The sequence below is a fragment of the Melozone crissalis genome, unplaced genomic scaffold, assembly GCF_028551555.1.
Source record: "Melozone crissalis strain CALT ecotype California unplaced genomic scaffold, PUWL_Pcris_2 ptg000003l_1, whole genome shotgun sequence".
Taxonomy (NCBI): domain Eukaryota; kingdom Metazoa; phylum Chordata; class Aves; order Passeriformes; family Passerellidae; genus Melozone; species Melozone crissalis.
In genome coordinates this window covers 5,659,912-5,682,892 of record NW_026535781.1, presented here as the reverse complement: position 1 = coordinate 5,682,892, position 22,981 = coordinate 5,659,912, and the positions used below count along the sequence as shown (strand labels likewise).

General features: G+C 39.1%; 1 long non-coding RNA gene across 1 annotated transcript; it reads right to left on the bottom strand.

Annotated features, from left to right (window-relative positions):
* Nucleotides 1-12,868: 12,868 nt before the first annotated feature.
* On the bottom strand, nt 12,869-14,345 carry LOC128933503 (uncharacterized). Its single transcript, XR_008482788.1, has 3 exons — nt 14,265-14,345; nt 13,572-13,682; nt 12,869-12,905 (listed from the first exon to the last, which is right to left on the bottom strand). It is a non-coding gene; the product is annotated as an uncharacterized LOC128933503 (long non-coding RNA).
* Between the last annotated feature and the right edge of the window lie 8,636 nt (nt 14,346-22,981).

Here is a 22,981-nt window from a genome sequence, read left to right as displayed (position 1 = left end):
GCCCTTTGCAATAAACCCCAAATCCCAAAAGGTCCCTGCACCCAGGCCCTTTGCAATGAACCCAAAATCCCAGCAGGGCCCTGCACCCAGGCCCTTTGCAATAAACCCCAAATCCCAGCAGGGCCCTGTACCCAGGCCCTTTGCAATAAACCCCAAATCCCAGCAGGGCCCTGCACCCAGGCCCTTTGCAATAAACCCCAAATCCCAGCAGGGCCCTGTACCCAGGCCCTTTGCAATAAACCCCAAATCCCAGCAGGGCCCTGCACCCAGGCCCTTTGCAATAAACCCCAAATCCCAAAAGGTCCCTGCACCCAGGCCCTTTGCAATAAACCCCAAATCCCAAAAGGTCCCTGCACCCAGGCCCTTTGCAATAAACTCCAAATCCCAAAAGGTCCCTGCACCCAGGCCCTTTGCAATAAACCCCAAATCCCAGCAGGGCCCTGCACCCAGGCCCTTTGCAATAAACCCTGTTATGTTTGCCCAATTATCCATCATAAAAAAAACCAAACAATATTTAAGGTAGCAGCAATTTTAATTGAATAGTTTAGAAAATATATAAATAAGGGATAATTTGGTTCAAATAATAGCGCATAAGCAAAAACAACCGCGGGGTACGGAGGGCAGAGTTCAATGACCCTTGCCACTTCACGTACCAGCTTGCCAAGTGAAAGTCACCCCTTATATGCCATGTGTAAATGCCATCTCCTCCCATTTTCGGTTCATCATATCTCTATCTCTGCCCTCATTACCACCCTTATCACGCATGCGCCACCACTCGGTTTGGTGGTCACACAAGTCTTTGGGGGTCGTCACTGATGAAGGCTCAGTAGTCTTCTTCGTTGTCCTTTAATTCACCTTTGGGTTATACATGCGCACCAAGCCAGTATAATGTCAGCCAAGACTAATGTATCACTGCATCTGCATATCAAAGCAGTAAGTCCCTTATAATTAGCATTTTCTTGGACCCAACCAGGTTCTTGGTCATTTTTAGCAACGGTATCTTCAGCTTCTTTCCTGTGGTCCTTGAGAACATCTGCTGGGAAGGGGGGGGTGGGTGGAGACCCTCCTTTCCCTCTCTTCTTTGGCATTACAACTTTTAGCTATTAACTATTTTATTATTCTCAAATATTAATTACTGTATCAATATTGATTACTGTTTCAATTTTTATCAGCATGAATCACACCTATTTATCACAACCCCAAGTTCCACGACCTGGCTGCAGAGATCTCTCATCTCCATGCGTCCCGACTGTGCTACCCCCATCAATCCTACACCGGGACAGGGGGAGAAACCCCCAGAGCCCCCAGTGATGGGCAGGGGGCTCGGGGATTAAGGTGTACTTGTAGTTTTCTTGTTATGTCTAGGCTCTGAAGCAGGGTTTGTCATTGTTGTGAAACCAAGATTTGTCAGGACCCAGGACATCCCTCTGGCTGTCCTGAGCAGCCCAGACCCCTGCCAGGGGGCTCAGAGACTCTGGCACAGAGCCCAGAATGGCCCTGTAGTTTTGATTATGACCCATGGAGCAAGTTACCAACCTTCTATGAAGATCAGCAAGCCACAACAGTTTAGGTAGCGTATTAGTGAAGCTATTACGGGGTGAAAATGTAGATTTTGGGGTTTCTGGTATGGGGGTTCAGAGGGCAAGATGGAGGGAACTGTGTGTGTCCAGCTTTCTCCTTCTTCTGCTGTGATGGTGGCACTTACCAATTGGTTTAGAGTAGAAGCTCACTGTCTAACATAGATGATAGGTATTGGAAAGTAATTGTAAACATTGTACATGTAGTTTGTAGTATAAAGACATAACACTGCCCCGGGGGAGGCAGAATGCCTCAGACTGTCCTGCTGAGCTGACCTTGGCACGGCAGGAGAAAATTTTTTACAGATAAGATAAATGAAACAACCTTGAGACTGAGAAATGAAGAGCCCTGACTCCTTCTTCAAGCACCAGACTGGGAAAAGAGACTTTGGAACTGTTCTCGGGGTCACTCTGAGCAGCCAGAGACCCTGACAAAGATTAATCAAGGATTAATACAGAAATAGATGTTCTAATCTATCCTTGCACTTCTGCTGGTCCCTAGGAAGGCTGGTGGGTGATTTCTGTCTGTGTTCATATATTTAAAGTAACAACACATAGTCCCACACTTTATATTTCAGATAAAGAATTTAATGGCATCTTAACATTGTTTTCACAATCTTATAATGTGCATATTTTACTCCTTGTGAAGCTGAAATCTTTTTAAATACAAGTAATTCTACAGAAATTTTAGAAGTTTCAAAACCATTTTAACATACTGAAAACAAAACAGTCTAAAAAGACAGGTCTAACAGCCATTAAAATGCAGGAAAAAGCAAGAGGACTTCAGGTAAAAGAACATTCATTTAACAGCTACATTTCTTCCACTAAGTATTTATGTGTTAAGAAAAACAGAGCAAATGTAAAAGAACAGAAGTTTATAAAACCAGAGTTTATAATGCCAGAAACAGCTTTGAAACAACTTTCTATGTAGTTCTATTTATTTCAAAATTTAAAATTGGCTCATTTTTGTCCCAACATTTTGAAGTATTAAACACACTGAGTATGACAGAAAAAAGCAACAAATTCCTAACCCTGAGAGAAGAACAACCGTGCAAGCAATGCCACAGCACTGGGCATTTCTGCATTTTAAGCAAAGAGCTTTACAGCATCTTTAATTTTCCTTTTCCTGTCCATTTTGGAGAGCGCAGTCCAGCCCGCCTCGCGCATCCTCCTCATGGTTTTGAGTTTCAGAGCAGAGCCTGGAGATTTCACACTGCATGGAGCTGGGCTCTGGGAAGGAAAATAAAGCCATCCTTTCGTTTCTGTAAACAATCTGATTAACTGCTTGCTTTAATCTTAGGAAAGGCTAACATACCTTTTTTGGTGCTGTGGAATGTAACTGTGAAGCTTGTGGATAATCTTTGTACAAATTTTTAAATGTTTCTTCTTCCGAGACTATGCTCTATATGATTAAAAGTTGAAAGTTAAATTAAAAGTTACTTAGTCACACTATATTAAAATTACTTTTTCTTTCTGCCTAAGGATATTAAATTATGAAAAATAAAAGTTGTCATTATGAGGCATAACAGTTCAATAAAAAGAATGTTAATTATGTACATACAATTACAATTCCAGAAAGAACCAATAAATTAAAAATATACATAAATATTGGCTTGAATGATGAAGCCCAAACTCTTTATTTCCATTCTCGGCCCCAGCAGTGAGCACAAAGAGCTGCTCAGCCCATGATTTGTTCTCTGGCTCTTACCAGGAGGTCAGTGTGCTCAGAGCTGTCTGACTGAGTGTCCAGCTGCACAAGCACTTTCTGCTTTTTCCTGCTGCTCTGCTCTGCAGGCAGGTTTGTGCTTCTTCCACTCTGCATTTTATCCCTTGGAGGAGTCTTTATAACACATGTCTGGGAAAGAAAATGCTTCTTGTGGAGGATTTTATTGAGTTGGTTAGCTGAGAAAGGCCATACTGACTTAATGCCGCTGGTTAAGCTTGAAAGGGAGGTCAGCAGTCTCTGATTCAGTGACTGCTGACAGGCAAGAATGCCGGATGGCCTTGCTGCAACATGAGGAAAGGGAGGTGAGATTAGTCCTGAATATCTGCAGAATGTAACAGAAGAATAAGCACAAGAATGTAGAAGTAGGTGTAGTTGTTGATATGTAACTAACCAATCCTGAGCTCAACTTTTGCAATATGTATGAAGCTTATTAAGAACTATATTTAACCCGCCGTATTCGATCAATAAATTGGACTTGGATGAACTAATTGGTGTCTGGGTCTCCTTCCTCCGACAAATGGTGGAGAATGTGGGCAAAGGCAGCATTCTGAACGTTCGCTCTCTTGGATTATAAATTCGCCATGGTCGGGGAAGTTGGGTGAGAGTCCTTGCAGCCGGGACGGTGCCGGATTTTAAAAGCACCCTTGAGGATTACAAAAGGTATCTCAAGTCTCTACGTGTCGCAGGAAGCCTGGAAGGGCTGCAACAGCGCGCGCTGATATATAGGTATGGATAGGCAAGCGACATACGGTCCCTTCTCCTCATATTTAGAAAGGCGAGGATAAAAGGGATAGATTTAAAAAAGGAATTACCAGGGTTATTAGCTTATGGTTATTCTAAAGCAATTTTTGCTAATTCATATACAGTTCATGAGATAGTAGAGTGGAAAAGGTTTGGGGATATCCTGTGGGATACAGTGTTAGATGATGATAAGTCAGCAAAGAAATTTGGCAAGTTATGGCGGGTGGTATATAATACGTTACTTCAGCAGGTCTCTGAGAGAAAGGCAGCAGAAAGGGCGACAGAAGCTCATAAAAGGAATATAGGGTATGGTCGTGAGGATGATCCCTTAGCACCTTCTGTAAATCAGATACTTATGCCTAAGGGTCCCCAGCAAAATGGTGTGGAAAATTTTCCCTTAGATACAGTGGAACCATCTGCACCCTTCCTGTCAGAGGGGGAGGGCGAGTTGGATGGTGGGGGTGGGAGCAAGCCAGCTTCGCCTCCGCCGCCAGCTTCAGGCGAGTTGGATGGTGGAGGTAAGAGCAAGCCAGCTTCGCCTCCGCCGCCAGCTTCAGGCGGGTCGGATGGTGGGGGTGAGAGCAAGCCAGCTTCGCCTCCGCCGCCACCTTTGCCTCCGCCGCTTCCCCCGAGCGGGCCGGCTCCCGGGGGGCCACTTCCCCCGCGCGAGTCGACTCCGGTTTCACTGTCAGCTCCAGCAGCGGGGGGGGCCGCCTTCCCCGCGCGAGCCGGCCTCAGCGGGGGGGCCGCTTCCCCCGCGCGAGTCGGCTCCTGCCCCACCGCCTTCCCCGTGCGAGAACTCGGTCTCGGTACCGAAGTGCCAGCAGCATAGCACCCTTAAAGAGTCAGATCCCATCCCGGGGGCACACAGTGACCTATGGGGGGAGATGGCTAAACAGAGGAGGGAAGCTTGGGCTGCTGTGGCAAAAGAAGTAATGCAAATGGGGGATGGCGAGGCGGTGGAAGTAGCTTCTAATCTCGCATGTCCGGTTACATACACACCACAGTATGATGCACAGGGGAACCTTACACATAATATAGCGGAATATACTCCCTTAGATTGGAAGATGTTAGCTCAATTACGTTCTATGGTTAGTTTGGAGTAAAAAGTGAACCTGTTAGGCAAATGCAAGAGTGTTAGCTACTTTAGGGGCAAACTGGACTATTGAGGAAGCTTTAGAGCGAATGGTATTAATGCCAACAGCTTCACAGGCATTTATAGCAGAAACTTTAAAGGAATTAGGATTAGGGTTACAAAAGCAAGCAGAGTCTACTCAAAATCAGGTGTTAGCTGCTCAGAATCAGGTGTTAGCTGCTCTTGCTCCTCTCCGAAGCGGCTCACTGGCGGACACGGAGAGCTCGAGACCGTTCATCAAGTGTTACTGATGCGGCAATGAGGGACATACGCGCCCAGACACAAGTTGCCGCCGTGACATCGGAGACATCAGCTGCTGCCGTAACATCACTGTCACCTCCTGTCTGCAACAGCAACAGCAGGGAGCCTCGGTTTGGATTTATCAGCAGCAGTAGACGTCACACTAATGACGAACCGGCCTGAGAGGATACAAACTGGAGTAAAGGGTCCTCTTATATTAAATGGATAAAGATGTGGAGCATTGTTATTAGGACGTTCTTCAATAACTATGCTGGGATTATTTGTATTGCCTGGTGTTATCGATGTGGATTATACAGGGGAAATACAAATCATGGTTTACACCCTTTATCCTCCTATTAAAATAACAAAAGGACAACGCATTGCACAATTAATACCACTATCACAAATGACATCTGGTATACCATCATTTACTGGGCAAATACGGAATGAGAAGGGTTTTGGCTCTACTGATGTTACACTTTTAACTGTGGATTTACAAAATAGACCAAAACAAAAAGTGGAAATTACCCATGGGCATCAAAGCATAACCCTTTATGGATTATTGGATACAGGAGCTATTACAGCTTTTACAGATGCAGGAAAGAAATCAAGGCGTGCTGCTGTCACCTGGCAAGAAAAAGGACAATGGAAGCATCAACTTCTTACAGCAGATCCTGCAGATAGTTTACAAACTTTGGAATTGTTAGCAGTAGTATGGGCAATGTCTAACTTACAGGAGCCTTAAATGTGGTCACAGACTCTATGTATGTTGCCGGAGTAGCCAGACGAATAGAGGAAGCAGCAATTAAGGGAGTGAATAATAAACGATTGTATGAGTTATTGATACAATTAAGGAAAGCTTTACGAGAGAGAAATGCAGTGTATTCTGTGATTCATATTGGGAGTCATAAATGGTCTGAAGGTTTAGGAGAAGGGAATGAACGTGCAGACAAATTGGTTACCTTACCCATTGATAACTCTTGTCCTATTGATAAGCATACATTGGCCAGAGAAGCACATAGCAGATATCATCAAAATGCAAGAGGGCTTGCAAAACATTTTGAACTGAGTTTATCAGAAGCTAAAGCCATTGTTAGAGCATGTCCAATATGTAGTTATCATAATGAAGGAATAGGTTTAGGCATTGGAGTTAATCCTCGAGGTTTAGAAATAAATGAGAAATGGCAAATGGATGTTACACATATAGCTAGATTTGGTAAAGTTAAGTGTGTGCATGTCACTATAGATACATATAGTCATTACATATGGGCTACGGCTCAGGCAAGAGAGAAAGCTACACATGTTATCAGGCACCTGTTAAGTTGCTTTGCTGTCATGGGAGTCCCAAAGAGTATCAAAACGGATAATGGTTGAGCTTATGTGAGTGCTAGGGTCCAGAAATTGTTGAATCAGTGGTCTGTTAAGCATGTGACAGGTATTCCACACTCTCCTACTGGATAGGCAATAGTGGAAAGAGCAAATGGTACCCTTAAGCAGTATATTGAAAAGCATCAAGATATAAAGGACCCACAATCATGTTTAGCTAAGGTTCTGTATGTGATCAATCATTTATGTATTTTTGGGGAAGATGATATCCCTCCTGCAATTAAACATCATCCGAGGTCAGGTCAGGAAATTAAAACCCGACTACAGGATTATGGGAAAAACCTGCAAAAGCATTATACTGGGGTCGGGGATATCTTTGTGTTTCCTCACCTACAGGACCTTTGTGGGTGCCTGCTAAGTGGACTAAACCTGTTTTTGATGCAGCCTCTGGTGGACTGTCTCACGGAGGAGGACAAGGAGCTACTGGGGAAGAAACTGTTTCTAGTCCTACGACCACTACTGTTACAGTTGAAGGGACACTCGAAAGTGTTGGACAAAGCACTGACACGTCACTATTGGACGGCCCAGGAGCCGATTGGTTTTATTGACTCATTATCAACTTTTCGTTTAACAAATCCAGCAAAGGAACATTGCCTTGACTGTTATGATCTACATTGTGCTGCCTGGATTGCTCTACGTTGTGGGGGTTGTGATAATACTTTTTGGATAGAACAATCATTATTATGGGATTTGTGGTGCCACATTTGTAAGCACGAGCACACGTGGGGTAAAAGCTGGCAAGATGAATTAAGGAGACAAACAGGGCTAAATGCATATGTAGCTTTAAATCTTTATGAGTCTCCTGAACAAAAAATTCTTGCTTATTATCAATGGGAAGTACAATGTGTTGTGAATAGAATTAAGGTTCAAGGTAAATCACGTATAGTCTCTGTAAGGTGTAGAAAATTAGTACCTTTAACGCAACGTTCGATTGTAGGGTCCTTCAGAGGGAATCCTGAAAGAGCACTAGACTGCTGCATTGAAAAGTTGCAAAAAATTAAGTTTGCAAATACATTTTGTAGTAAAGAAGGAGCTTGAATTGGTAGCTGTATATAGTAAGAACGCTGAAGAGGCTTTGCAATCACCACCATTGAACTGGTTGGATTGAATCACACAGACAAATTTTAATACTGATCCTTTCCTATATACACTTCCTTGTTATGTTTGCAAAAAGGATAATGATAAGTGCTATGCTTGGGTAGCTGTGCATTGTGCTGATTGTAATAAGGTTTATTGGTACTCACAAAGATCAATAGGAAATTTATGGTGTAGACCTTGTTTTGGGAAGTGGATTCAAGATTTTGTCTGGGTTAGAGCTCTTGAACAAAGTACTGGCCTGCCAGGAAGGGCAGGATTGGAGCTTTTTGAGAGTGCAGAACAAGTGGTTATAGCATATATTAGATGGAAGTTGCAGCAAGCACTTAGAGAGCTTGAAGTTACTAGTGCCTCACGCATTATAGCAGCTCGCTGTAAAGCTGATTTGCCTTTAAACTTGCCATATGCTATACCTGTAAGCAAGGATGCTGATTTGGAATTAGATCACTGTATTCAGAAATTGACTCAGCCTCACAATAGACATTCTAACAAACCAGGGAAAAGACAACGAAGAAAGGAAAAACAGAGAAAGCAGAAAGAAGAATGAAGTTTGTTTTTATACTGCTCAATGCTGTAGTAAGTGAAGCGATAGGGATAACACGTTTCAGTCAGCCAAGAGAAAATCTATGGGTAACACTTGCTAAACAGATTAACCAATCATCGCTTTGTCTTAGTCTTGGAGGAATTACTAATCCATTTCGAACATGCTTGGTAGGACTTCCAGTGTGGTCTCCTGGAGAATTTTGCAGTCTAACAAGTAATCGAACTTTATGCATGCGTAACATGTCTAACATCACATTGCCAGCACAGCAAGGATATACTGCGGGTCAGAGTGATGGCTATCGCCAATGCTTACTAATCCAATCACTTAACACCTCCTTGCATTCTCCTCCTGAAGAATTAGATCTTTTTGGAAGTGCAAATGCCAGTATGCCTAACATTACAGCTGGAGGATAGTTTAGTTTCAAACCCTTGGATGTTCAAAATTTAAATCAACCTAAAGACACATGGGCCACCTTGGATTCATCCCTGAATTTGAGTGAATTCTCTCCACAGCATTACAGTCAATGTAACGGCACAAACATCACGGCACCAATGAAATTACCTACAGGAATATTTCTAATTTGTGGAGACAGGGCGTGGAATGGTGTACCAGCTAAGCCACAGGGTGGACCCTGTTATTTGGGAAAATTGTCCTTGTTTCACCCTAATGTATCCTTGCTAATGCAGCTCAGTCAAGCATCAAACAGGAAAAGGCGTAGTATACATGACTTGGACTGCAGCCAGATAGGAGACCCAAAGTTTTGGGGTACATTCAAACAAGTAGTAGTTTCAACTATTTTACCAGGAGGATCTGCCAATAAGGCTATAAATTTAGCAAAACAATTAGGGTGCTGGACAAGAAATGAGCTGAACCAGACATCCCAAATTCTGGACATGATGACTGCAGATGTGCAAAGTGTTAACCATGCTGTTTTACAAAATAGAGCTGCTGTAGACTTTTTGCTCTTAGCACAAGGGCATGGATGTGAAGAATTTGAGGGAATGTGTTGTATGAATTTGTCTGATCATTCGGTGTCCATTCACACTAAGATAAAAGAATTGCAACAAGGACTTCACAATCTCAAGGAAGAAGAAGGTTTAGGAATTGACAAATGGCTTAAAAACTTAGGACTTGGGCCATGGCTAAGGAACCTTGTGATCTATGCTATAGGACTACTGGGTGTAGTTTTACTGTTTTTGCTTATTTTGCCTTGTGTCTTTAATTGTATTCAAAACATGGTCAGTCGTATGATAGCAAAAATGCAAACTAATCTTCTTGCTTAAGAAGAAAACGGGGGAAATGTGGAGGATTTTATTGAGTTGGTTAGCTGAGAAAGGCCATACTGACTTAATGCCGCTGGTTAAGCTTGAAAGGGAGGTCAGCAGTCTCTGATTCAGTGACTGCTGACAGGCAAGAATGCCGGATGGCCTTGCTGCAACATGAGGAAAGGGAGGTGAGATTAGTCCTGAATATCTGCAGAATGTAACAGAAGAATAAGCACAAGAATGTAAAAGTAGGTGTAGTTGTTGATATGTAACTAACCAATCCTGAGCTCAACTTTTGCAATATGTATGAAGCTTATTAAGAACTATATTTAACCCGCCGTATTCGATCAATAAATTGGACTTGGATGAACCAATTGGTGTCTGGGTCTCCTTCCTCCGACAGTTTCTATTTTTAGATTACATTTTATGGGGTAAGTATGGAATCTAAAGCCAAACTCAGGACCCAGTTTACAGTCTGAGTGTCCAAGAATTCACCTGAGAGAAATGGTGGAACTCTGATCTTTCCATCCAGAGATGGAGCAAAGACCCAAACAAAGTGGGGTGGGGTGGAAATATCATTTTTTATATTATTTTTGTTACCAAATGAGGAGAATGAAGGGGAAGCTATGGAAGAGCTGAGTTTCATGGCACATTGTATTTAAGTTCTCCATGCTTATCTGCAGAAATCCAGGTTATTCTGAACTGCAGCCACTACATTGGACTCTATCAAACATCAAAGAAAATGGGAACAAACAAAACTGCAGGAAAAGGCTTTCAAAGAAAGATTGGTAGCTACATCAAGATTGGTGTTTCTTAAAATAGTCTTTTCACTAGAAGTGAAACTGAGAAGCATTGAATGGTCCAGTGCAGTCCTTTTTTAGACAGAAAACATCAAAATGGTGCTGGATTCCATTGTTCCAATGTGAAAATCACAAGTGAACTCCTGACAGGGAAGAAGGGTCAGTTCTGCAGTCAGGACTACTTTGATCCTTTGACCATTTTTACAGCTGTATCAGCTTTTTTCTCTTCCATAGAGGAAAAGTGCCTTTACAAATGGACACTTTTAAGACTAAGTAAATCAGTTCTAGAGACATAAAAAAATCAACAACTGAGCAAGAAAAATTACACACTGGGAGCCCTTCCAGAAACTGCTGTCTCATATCTCCATGGAATGGTGTGACCCTTTAAAATCCCTTCTTATCCCAGGGGGAAAAAAAATAATCTACAGAGAAGTAAGAAATACAGGCAGAAAAATGCAACAAGAAAAATTCACTGTTAGGAGTTACAAAACTTCAATGTTGGACTGCCCAAGGGGCTTCCTGTACTGAAGAAGGCTTTTTTTTTTTTTTTTTTTTTTTTCCTAGGAATATAATTTGGAGAGTTTCTATTTTTTACATGAATAGATTCACTGCATAGATCTAAACAAGGTTTAGGAGTCCCAGGAACATCAATTTGTATTTTCTATAATTTAAAATTTTAAGTCTAAAGCATTCTACTGTCTTTTGTTGAATGGAAATAAATTATCATGGCACTTCAGTTGATTCTACACATATAAATACTACCAAATTCTAAAAGCAATTAAAAAGTTAAAGTTACCTTGTGTTTCTTTTCACTTTCAGGAATCACACTGCCAGAGTGCTCTTTTACAAGATTCTCATACAAAAGAGTTATGTGACAGCAAGGAAATATTGATTTGAATTCAGTTGTTAAAAATCTTCTTGGTCTAATTACAGAGCACAGTCTATAATCACAGACTGCTACAAAGTTCACACAAAAATATGACCAGGTTTGGTACAACCCCAGCATTCCAAAGTCACTGAAAAACCCCTTCAGTTTAGGGAACTTTTTTGCTTTGGCTAGTTAAAATTAACTAAAATCAAGGAGAGTTTTGTTTTGTTGTTTGTTTATTTATATGTAATCTATAATCACAGACTGTTACAAAGTTCACACAAATACATGACCAGATTTAGCACAACCCCAGCATTCCAAAGTCACTGTTTTTCTGTTCAGTTTCATTTCTTACCCAACTCCTCCCACAGCACAAGCCCAGGCCACACCTCTCACCCCCACTGCTCAGGGAATAAAAAACTCCACCTTTTCTTCCATTTCTGCTCTCAGCTGTTCCTTAAGGGAGGACAGTTCCCTTTTCAAACATGACAGCTCATTTTCCTACAAACCGTTAAACAAAGGACAGGGTTAACTCTGCACAGCCCAGAAAAAGGAAAACAGTCCCAAGTGAGGCAGTAATTAACAGGGACACTCATTAGATACACAAGATAATTCTATTTGCTTTTCAGCCCTATACTTGAAGCTTTGCTTTAGCTTGTTTAACAAAGACTGAAGCACTGTAAGAAACAGGTACTTGATCAGAAGTGTTCAAGGTAATACCTTAAAACCCTTGGGAGAACAGGGGTGAGAGGGCACAATAGAACAGGGGTGAGAGGGCACAATCTAAATATTGAAAACAAAAGTTTCCCATTCAAAGTGCGGAGTCAGAACACGACCCACTACCTGGAGGAGCAGACACAAACACACTGCTACTGCAATTTATTTTTAGAAACATTTGGAGTTTTTAGCGCCCAGAATAAGATCTGTAGCAGCAGGTTGGGTGGGACTGCTGCGGGTAAAAATTAAAAGCACACTGGAAGAGTTCCCAGAGAATGTCTCTGGTGGGAAAGACCCCAGAGCACAGCAGGAAAAAGAAACTCTCTAAGCAAACTGAAAAAAGATCTTTAGAAGTCACAAACTGACCAAAGATCACATCTTTTGTCTCTCTGTGCTGTCGGTGGGCAAGAGGGAGGGATTGGGAAAAAAGGTGTTTTAAGGGTTTCGTTTAATTATCATTACTCACTTTTAATTCTATAAATAATAATTTTTTTGCACTATTTAAGTTTGAATCTGCTTTACCCTCAAAGTGTTTTTCTCCTAATCGTTATCTCAACTCAGTCCTTGAATTTTTCTTTCCCCTCCTCTGCTCAACAATAGCAGAGAAAAATGAGTGAATGTTTTTTTGTGTGTGCCTGGCACTTAGCCAGTATAAAACCACTACACAAGGACATCAGCCCCTTCACTGAATTATTGACCATTGCAAAGTGCTCCTTACCAGTGCCCTTTCTGATGAGAACTGCTTTTGCTGTTTCATTTTATATACTTTTAACTCTGCATCTTTTTCTTCAACCATTTTATCATATTCATTCTGTGGTAAAAAAACCAAACCAACAACAAACTCAAAACATGTGACTAAATGTTGCAATATAGAGTTATCCAGTCTTAAAACATCATTTTTTCAAACCAGGCTCTTAAGATTCATAAAGAAAAGATTCATTGATGCTTCTGCAGAAACTGTAAAACAGGAAATGCTCAATTCAAGTATTATTTTGTGGACTGGCAGAGAGTGCTTTATTTCTGTGCAGCAATATGTGCTCAGCACTAAGAGCCAGCTTTGCCATCTTTATTAATGTAGCTGCTAAAGATATTGCAAAATGAGGAATAGAAAGGTAAACTAAAATGTGTCAGGCTAAACTGCTGACAGTCACTAGGTAACCTCTGAGAAAGAGGCCAAACTGATACTGAAAAATATTGCATTCAGATGGTATCAAAGGAAGCCTGAATTGAAAAAAAAATCTAAAAATCCCAGAAGTTTAGATGAATGGAATGTATCTGCCCATAGGAATGTGTTCATATTCTTCAAATGAATTTGATTTTAGATGATGCAAAGTCCAGCATGTGTTCATCTTCCTTTTCCCAGACTCAGGCCTGTTTCTGCTTTGGAAAGGTCATTAATGTGGTGTCACAAGTTATAAACATGGTATTGACATGGTATCACCCATTGCAAACCACAGCAAGCAGGAAAATCTCTGACCTTGTGCTTTTCCATCAGTGCCACCATCTCAGTTATCTTGTGCTGACATCTGGCATCAGTTTCTCTCTGTATCATTGCAGTTTCATCACAAAGCAACCTCATCTTTTCTACCTGTCAGTAATAAATTGCATTTCATTCATCAACATAACAATATATTTCTTTTAAATCTCAATTTCTTCTTCCCGCTGTGGGTGCAAAGTTTGCAGTCCCACTTGGGCTTTATTTGCTTTTAAGATCCCTTTCAAATCCCTCATCTTTTCTGCAGATTGTTAAAATGGGCAAGATCAAAGGTACAGCCATGGCAGGCAAGCTCACTGCAAACCAAAAGGCCATTTCAAGCACTCTGCCCTAACGTTTCTTAGCATTGCCATCAAAAAAGTGTGGGCGGAAAAATCCTAATATGGGAGAAGTTATAATCTAATTTAACTGGGCTGACTTTATACCAAGGGTGGAATTTCTTTAAACTATATCTTGAAAGAAGGAATTTTTAATGGAGTTCTCATTGTCAAAGACATATTCAAATATTTCAACCTAAGCACCTAATGTACTAAAGCTTTGCTCACAGGCATACAAAACAAGTTCCATTTATGTTGATAAGACTGAAATATGAGCAAGGACTCTGGATATTAAAGCTTCAGAACAACATTTTAAACTAAAAAAAAATAAATTGCAGTAAAAATTAACACCTCTCACCTCTTCACGAAGTTTATTTTCATTTACTTTTCTTGTTTCTATGTCTTTTTGATAGATGTCAACTTCTTCCTTATGTTGCTTGTTCATATTTTCCATTTCTAACTGCAATTTATTCACCTTTGGAGAAAGCAGAATTGCTGCTGTTATTTGTTTAGGAATTACTATGTTGATTATTTTTTCTTACCTCTTATTTTTGAGCACAAACACTGTTACTTTTCAGGTATATGATTCAAGTGGTTCCTATTTAAAAGTTCAGGGTTTTTTTAATAAAGAGTTGAACTTTGGCCTGAAGTGAGTTAGAAAATATTCAAAGGAACAATGGCAACAGCACAATGGGGAAGACTGCCCTAAGCAGTCACCCTAAATGCTGTGAATGCCTTGGAAAAAAAACAAATACAGATGGAGATTTTATTCCCTCTCTTGTAAATCTGTATCAGATTTTCACAGGTTTTATGGTACATTTTCTCCCAGCTGTGCATTTTGACTACAGTTTTTCCTTTTAAGTTTTTCATATGAATATCCTCAAAAAAGTCCACTTTTCTTCAAGTGCATTACCCAAAGCTGGACACAATATTCCCATCAGAGGGATTGCCACTGAAGAACACATTTAAAGAACAGCCTAAAAAGAGTAATATATTTATATATATATTTCTTTTAAATGCTTTTCTGTTACAATGAGGTTGCTGAACCCTGTTCAGTCCACTATCAACAAAAGAAAAAAAAAGGGAACAGATTGGAAACATCATTAATTGCAATGTGAATCCATCTCTTAAATGTCCAATAGTCAGTGCCCAATGATTAAAAATGGAAGCATCTTCTAAAAACTATGAGCTCATTCCTGCAAAGTCTGTATCCTAGATCCATAAACCAGCTCAGAATGTATAACAAGTATTATCATTACCTACACTGGAAGTTAAAAACACTCACCTCATCTTCTACACGATGTTATTTAAACCTACCTTCCCTTCATAAGTATTGCTTTTCTTGCTTTCTGCAGTAATTTTCTTTTTCAGCACCTTATTCTGTTGAAATAAAACAAAACAAGCACTGTACCTCAATAAGTTGATAGAATTATGTCATGGTTTAACTGCATCAAGATATTCCAGCTTTCATCAGGCAAATAACTCTTTGTTGTGCAGCTCAGGCTCCAGAACAATTCTTCAAACAAATGAATGTTCAGCTAATTTCTGTGATAATTACTGTTTCTTCACGACCTTAAGAAAGGCTCCTCCTGAGCAGCAGCAAGGAATAACAAATGAGGTGCAGAATGGAAATTAAAACTAAGATGCTGCTGACAGAAGGTGTCAAGATGTCATGACCAAAAATACAAGTTATTTATTTTTACAGTGAAGTTACTACAGTTTGTGCCAGTGCAGAATTCTTTTCTACAAGTGGTAACTGAGATATTCATACACGTACATAAATAACACTATGCACTAAATGAAAAAGAGTAGAAGTTTATTAAAGATATTATTTTTGTAATTGCTCTTTTCAAATTAAGGCTCATTTAACAAATCAAGTGATCCCTAAGATGACTCTCTAATTTGCTCAGGGTTAGGATAAGAAAGGAAAATGTTTAAGTTACATAGGTGTATCTAAAGACATCACAGCAGACAAAAACCTGCTGAAAAGGCAACCCAAAGTATAATGTGTTTATGTATTTGTGACATTTAAAATCTCTACACACCTCCTGCTGCAACTTTTCAATGCATTTGGTTTTATTTTCCATCTGTTTCTTTAAATTATTCATCTGAAAGAGATATTTCAGACATGAGTTAGTAAGTTCTACAAATGACTCCCTGTGTGAGCAGTTCCTGTAGATGTTCTCAAACCTGCCCTTGCACCAGTCTGGTTTGTTCCAATGGGACTGAAACACCAGCTGCCATGTTAGAATAATCAGAGTTTTAGCCATAAAGTACCACAAGATGTTAATTAATAGCAGTGAACCAGTTCCTTAGTGGTTATGGAGTTAAGAAAGAAGAAGAAAAAAACCCCAAGATCTTCACAATTTAAAAAGTGCACTTGTATGAAGTTCCCTACATCCATGAAAAAATAAATTTTCCCAATTATTTTCTAGAATCTTCAATGGCTTTTCCTTTCTTGAAATTTCATTTTCAGTTCTCTTAACCTGAAATTAAATTGTAAATCTTTGACTTTTACAATGAAATTTTGAAATTTGCTAAAAACCCCAGGTTGCTTTAAACCAATAGAAAGAAAAGTAAAAGTGTTTGAATCTATTTCAGCTCAAACTCACACTACATATAAAAAGCTAATCCAGAGCCCATCCATCACTGAGTGGGTATATGAAAAAACAGAAAAGCAGGTTCTCTGTTTGCCTGAAAACAAATAAATCTTTAATATTAAACTTCCAGCACAGAGTGAACATCCCAGTGACTGTGCTTGTCTTTTGAAATACCAGGGCTCACATGTGGACACACCATGGCACAGCTGGCAGCAGCTGGGAAAGAAGAAACCTCTGGCAGAGATCACATTCCCCAGGCAGAGCTTTGCAGAAAAAATCCCAACAAAGATTTTACATTGAATGCTGTCCTGCAGGTTCTGTAAGATATTTTCATGACACAGGACATACATTTTCTTCTCTTTCATCCAGTGTACTTTTCATCTCTTCACCTGTCTTTGCCATTTTCTCCTTCAAAGACTCCAGTTCATTTCTAAGTTCCAAATTAACAAGCATTAGTAAATATTTCCTTATTGCCTTTAACTTATTTTCAGTACTTCTAACAAACCCATATTTTATTTTCTGAAAAGAGCTGCTAATGTTGATGGGAACTTCACATAAGCTGCTCAATGAAAATGTTCTTAAAATGCAGCAACAGGCCCAGTAAGTCAATATGTGAACTGTCCATACTTCTTGTAAGTAGGAAAAGATGTTCCAGGAGCCCAAGGAAGATACATCCTGACCTGGACTATTGCAATGCAGCTGTGAAACATGGGAGCTGCCTGTCTGTTGAACTGGGGATACAGAGAGTAACTCTGATCCAGTTTTGCCTTGTCACATTTCATCCACAACCTTCAGCTTCCATTTGAATTTCCTTCACACCTGAGATGTCTAATGCAAAACAAGACAGCTCCTACTAGGGAATACAAAATGATGGCAAACATTGTTCCTGCAGCAATTGGTATTTCTATCTGAGAAAATTTCTACTTGGCCAACAGCAATTCTGAATAGTTTCTGTTTAGCTGTGTAATCTAAAAAAACATTAATCAAAAAATCCCAGAAAGCAACATTTTAATACAACTAACTATTTGAGTCTACTTCCTTTAGCAATATCAGTTATTAATATTTGGTTTTACTTGCCTTAGCTGGCTATTTGCCTCTTCTAGATTTTCAACTAACTGCTTTGTATTGTCTTCTTTTTTCTTACTATCCTAAATAAAGACCCTTGTGTCAGCAAAGAAATAAAATTCAAAGTGACTTCTTAAAAAATTCAAAGCCATCCAAAGCACACAGACCTGCCTTGTTCACAAGTGTAAATACACTTCCTTTCCAATTCAAACACAAAAAAATTTGCTCAGGTACTCTACAGATCCAAGTCATGTTGCAGCTCATCATCTAATTTGTAAAACTGAGTCATTTGCCAAATTGAGTATTGTCCTTTCAAGAAAGCTGGAAGTTTACAACTTGCCTCTTGTTGTTCTTGCAGCTTCTGGAGTTCTGCAGCCACAGCATTTTTCTCTTGTGCTGTTTGTTCTTTCTCTAGTGAAAGCTTACTGAGATACACTGTTAGCTGTTCATTCTTTAACCTAATTTAAAACAAATGGCCAAGAGGAATAAGAAGATGCATTTTGAAATCTCCTTTTAAATTAAAAATACCCATTATCAAGTGTTATTCCATGCTGAAAGAAGTCCAGGCCTTTATCTACAAATATAAGCTTTGTAGCAAAGTCAGAGAGATGTAAGAAGGTGACAGAAGAAGGAAAGAAAATCAGAGTCAACTTTTATATATATATAATGGTTAGTGAAGATTATGTATTTTAAAGCAAGATTAACATTGAATTCAGAAACTTTCTCTTCTTGTTAAATAAGTGAAAGAACAACTACATATGCCATAGAATACACATAAATAGAAAAGTGGAATTTAGAAATGTAAGTATATAATTAATGGCATATATGTGGTTCAAAATTTCCATTAGAAAACAATCATAGTTCATTTCACTGTGGATTAAAGCAACTTCTATATTACACCAAAACTAATTCAATGTTATATTTTCAAAATGGTCATACGCCTCTTGTTCAAGATCTGTTTTCAGAGTCACAAGCTGCTTTAAATAATCTTGTTCCTTCTCAGCTGTTCTTGTCAGCTGTGCTTTCAAACCATGGAATTCTTTCTGCAAAATGAAAAGGAAGAGTTTTGAGTTCCCATGTGCAAACTCCAACTGCTGGAGGTCATCAGACATGAACTAAGAGCACAAGGCTTTCAGAAGAACCCAACAACATCCATGCCATGGATTATCCAGATTGGATCTTTCCAGTCTGTGCTGGGATCTGGAAGTGGTGTGATATAGTGAACTGTGACACCAGTGCTGTTCATGTCTGTCCTCTGCCTTGAGTTTCATTACTTGGGCTGCAAAATTCGAGTGGGACCCTGCTCTGGGTGCTGTTTCTTATGTATAAACTTGTATCCAAGTCATGATGTGTAACTTCACTATTTCTAAAAACATGTAACTGTTGCCTTTCTTCAGACCTCTCTCATTTGGAGAGCATTTTCATTTCTCTCTCCACATTTCTCTGTCTCTGCAAATTTTGTACAGTAGCCTCAAGATTCTTCTTCAGTAAAAGTGCTCCAATTTACCCATTTTAGAAAATGAGTGAAACTCAGTTCAGAACACTCAATGCACAGATTATAACAACAAGCAGACACAGTAAAATGCACACCTGATTTCAGACTATCTTAACTTTAGTTGATATGGATTCTTGTTAGGCTTGTAAATATAAAATCATAATGAAAATAAACCTCTGTTAAGAGTGTATTTCATATAGCTTAGACTTCTGTGACAGAAAATGGGCCTGTGTCACAGCACAGCAGGGTTCACAGAGGCCAGAGCTAATTACCTTCCTGGAAGGAAGGAAAAATGGGAAAACTTTATATCCAGAGGGAGTGGCATTTGAATGGGCATGAACAAAGAAGGAAATAACCAAAAACCTTGAGAAGGAAAACCAAAAACATGGGAGACAAGAAAAACCAAAAGCACAGGAGACAAGAAAAACAGAGGCAATGAAGTTCTTCAAAGAAAACACTGAAATTGTGTGTGAGAAAGTTTAGTAGAAATGTTAAGGTAGACTGGATGGAGTTTACTTATGGCATTTAAGATACTTACAAAGCAAGAGGAATTTCATATGAAGAGCAAATGCCATGGGATTAATAAAATGAACATTTACCAGAGTTTCTGACAGCTCTTCAAGTTGCACTTCTTTGTCACATTTTACTTTTGTCATCTCTTCTACAGCACATGAAATGTAAAATTATTGGAACAGAAATGATTTTTCATATTTAGCAGGCAGTATAAAACATTTACCCTTTTGCAATACCCAGTTCTCAAAACTTGTTGGATTAAGTTAAGAAACTGAAAAGCTAATTTATGACTTAATCTAAATGTAGACTTGAGAAAATGATTCAGACATTAGCAAATCTATATCTGAAGAGAAATTAAATATTTATCTTAAATAAAATTTAGAGCCTATTATGTTTTCCACAAATATAGCTTCAAGTAAACCATGGACTGTAAGACTAGAGTATTCTCCAAGTATTGATGCACCTGCATTGTTCCAGAAAAAAAATCTGAACTGCTGAAGGTATCACATAGATATGCTGGGAAAGGAAACCAGTTGTTACTAACTTCCAAATGGTTTCTATGTGCACATCCACAATTCTGGGATTTTTTGCAAGTTCTCAACAGCAAGGCAGAGCTCTTACTCTGGGGACTAAGGAGCACATCCCTAGAAAGCACAGGATATCAAATTGATGATATTTAAAGACAACCCCTGCCAGCATCATTGCACTTCCAGCATGGGGAGGGTCACAGAAACCTCCACGGGAGGTTTTGTCTCTGCTGCACAAGTCACTCCTGGCACCTGCAGTGCTGCTGCTCTGAGCTGCAAACCAAAATTACCTCCAGAAGAATTCATGCATGAATGGTCTGACTATTGGAGCTGTGCACAGCACTGCCCTGTGGCTGCTGCCAGCACCAATGACCCCCAAAGAAAAGGGATCAGCTGAGTAAAAATAAATCCAGGCATTCCTGACAGGTACAGGCACTGTAAAATCATTTCTCCAGCTACTAGAGACAGTCCATTTCCAGAAAAGAGCAGAAAACATTTTTATTACTGCCCAGCTCATTTTCTGCCTTTCTACAAGCCTTACCCAGTTCAGCAGATTTATTCTGGAGCTCCAAGATAAGCAGCTTTGAATCATCATCAGATTTCTTTAATCTAAGGAAATGGTAAATGAAAAATCCCAAATGTAGGGTACAAAGCACTGCATTTGAAACTTACAGGACAATAAGACAAAGTCTTAGCACAAGCACTTTAAGAACATTTATCTTTCAACAGGCAGGTGATAGATCTGCCTGCAACACACATCAAATTTCACTTTTAAAACCTCAGAACAGTAGACATAAAAGTAAACAAATATATACCTACAGAAATCTGTATTTCTTAAAGACAGAATTATGAAAGTTGGAGGGGGCAAAAGATTACTTTTTATACAGTATCAACTATCACAAACAAAAAAAATACATTAAATTCTCTGCATTTAGACCACTGTGTGAAAAAAATTTCAGCTTCATTTCCAATTGTTATTGATTTCGTCATAGGCTGCAACCTGTAAGATCACTCTTGGAATTTAAACTCATTAATTTACCTATTTTGTTCTTCTTGCAGCAAGCTTTTCAAATTGGCAACAGAAGTCTCAAACTCCTCTGTCAGGGCTGCAAGCAAAGCCTTCATTTTTTTACATTCTTCCTCCTGCTCTTCCTTTTCTCCAGTGACCTGAATTAATGTTTTCACTGTAGTCTGGAATTCAGCTTCCAAGTTCTTTTGAGTAGCCTTCAAGACATGATATCATTTCTAAACATGTTTTGCAACAAAGAGCTACAGCTGTTTCATGTCTAAAGTATCCATAATTACTTATGCAAATACTCATCTAGTCTATTTGTACTGTAAAACTATAAGCAAGGGGTACCTCTGCCTTTTGCAATGAAATTTTAGCCTCTTCCAGCTCTGCCCTCAAATGTTCTTTACTGCCCTGGGATTCCTTTAACATTTCTTCATTATGTACTAAGCAAAAAAAGATGTTTATATTTTTAAAAATAGGATTATTTACTAAAAAATGCTGCTGAAAATGGAAAATTACATACATTTAAAGAATGTAACAAAGACCAATGGTACTGACATCATATACTATAAAGTAATAGATGAAATTAAAATATAGATGGCTTAAAAATATTGAAAATCAAGTTCTGAAAAGTGTCCTCAGTGACATCTGCCTGACTGTATATTTGCAAAACTGAAGCAACATATTTTCCCCTTGCAATTTTCAAAAGCTCTCACTGCTTGACTCACCCTAAAAACTGCCCTGCCAGTCCTGCTCCCACATGAGCAGCTCCTGTTCCACACAAAAATAAGGCCTTCAAGGCCCCAAAATTCTGCTGCCAACCAGCAACAGAATAAGACTATCATGGCCCTGTTTCCTATGCTTCTATAAACAATTACATATAATAAATAAAGATTCATAAACAATTACATTTCAATTCTATAAACAATTACATTTAAACACAGCAGGCAGAACTCTTACATTTTGCTTCCATTAAGTCAGCAATCTTATTTTATGATGTCTGCAGCTGAGCCTTGATGTCTTTTATGACATCATCTTTTTCATCTCTCTGTATGGTAAGAGCTGAAATCTAGAAAAATGCAAGAAATATCATCATGAAGTCTGGAGAAGGGACAGATATTAATTTTCATTTGTACCCAGGTATGATAAGCAGACATTTTGCTGTCATTCAAGACAGATAGATAGATAGATAGATAGATAGACAGACAGATAGATAATATTTGTCTAGATATAATCTTAGCCAAATATTGATCAAGTCATATTACTCTAAACAAAAAAGTTCTCCAATTCAAAATCAAACCATAAATTCCAGTAGACTAAAGAGACTGAAACACCACTAAACTTAGAAGAATTTGACTTAAACGCAGCTTCAGATGTTATTTTGTCTTTTTTACTAATACCCAGAAACACTTCTTGGCTCTTGCATTGCCCCATTAGTTCCAAATAAAGCTCTACATCTTAGATGGTAAAATGAGCAAACCTGCTTTTCCTTTTGACTGACTTCCAGTCTGCATTCTTTTTCAAACTTGTCCACTTTTTCTGCTTCTTCTTTTACTTTGGAGATACAGTAACATCCATAGTTAACATCCTAGCTGAAATAAACTCCAAGCTCAATACAACTTCCAGTTTAAGGTTGCCTGGAATTGTACAGCTGTACCATTTGTTTCCCAAGAGTAATTGTTGAGGCAATGTTTGATTTTATAATGAAAATACAAACAGAAAAGAGCATGTGAGAATGAAACAGGAACATAGCAGGCTATACATACAGAGAGAGAGCATTTAGCTAAAGTTTCTGTAGCTATACACTCGTGCATTATCATTTAAATAAACAAACTATGGGAAGTAAGTATTGATCTCTAGACT